We start from the raw sequence: 1,186 nt of genomic DNA on the forward strand, positions 1-1,186 counted from the left end.
GCTGGCATGTGGTGCTGGGGGATTGAACCGCGGTCCCTGTGCTTTTAGTTTGTTCTAAGTAGGTGCTTTAGACCACTGAGCCATCTCACCAGCCCTAGGTAGGGATTTTAAAGAAGCTTTCTAGATGAAGTCAGTGCACCTGGGCATGGGAGAAGCTGGGGTGACAGAGACAGCCAGGGTGGCCCCAAGGTCCAGGCACAGTGTTGGAATTGTGAGGGCACCAGGGAGGCCTACCTTGCCTCTCCCAGATGCTCTGGCTACCCAGCTCGGCCTGGCCTGGACCCCTTTTCCTGTAGTGCCACCTGCCCCCCCACCCCTGCTCAAGGAGCTGTCTGGCCTGAGGCCAAGAGAGGCAGCTGTCAGCCATTCTGTTAGTGCTGGGGTCCAAGCGGAGAACCCAGGCCTGACCACTTCCAAGCCTCCTGGAGCTGGGGATCCTCGGGCTGATTCCCACCAACAGAAGTCCACGGAGAGGGTCCTGGGAATCTGGAGTCTGTGCTGCGTTTAGGGCAGTGAGCTCCAGGTGAGTGGGATTTCTGGTGTCCAGGAGCATTAGGTGATTCTGTTCAGTTAAAAAGGTCCCCAATTGGCCAGAAATACAGCTCAGGGGCGCAAGTGCCTGCCTGGCAACTGCAAGGTCCTGGTTCAATTTCTGGTACCAAAAAAAAGTCTACAGCAAAAAGACCAAAAACTTTATTTAGTTTTTAGGGAAATACAAGATGCATGTAAACATAAACCAAATATAAAACAAAACAACCCAAATCTTACTGTCTAGAAGCATGCCAAAAACAGAGCATTTCTGCAGACCATAAAGTCCCGTCGAAGCGATAAAGGAAACCTGGAAGTGGCAGGCCAGAGGCTGGCTCTCTCCCCATGATACTGCATGTTTTGTGAGAAAAGCCCACCATTAAAAATACCAGAAACAGGAGATTAGCACACCACTGAACCTGGGAGTGTTTAGCGCTCACAATGACTGCAGCACCGTAATGTCCATCTCTCCAGTTTCTCTGCGGAGGAGGAGAGGCAAAGCCTGGAAGCCTGGGCCCCACAGAACCCACCCGGCGCTGGGCAGGGCTGTGGGACGCCACGAGGAATCTCCTGCAGCTCTGACGCCTCAGCGACATCCATCAGTGCATGTCCAGCCATGCGGCCCACAGGGATGGGCACACACACCCGTTCTGCTCCC

Source organism: Octodon degus, unplaced genomic scaffold, assembly GCF_000260255.1.
Source record: "Octodon degus isolate 3935 unplaced genomic scaffold, OctDeg1.0 scaffold00042, whole genome shotgun sequence".
In the NCBI taxonomy this organism is placed as follows: domain Eukaryota; kingdom Metazoa; phylum Chordata; class Mammalia; order Rodentia; family Octodontidae; genus Octodon; species Octodon degus.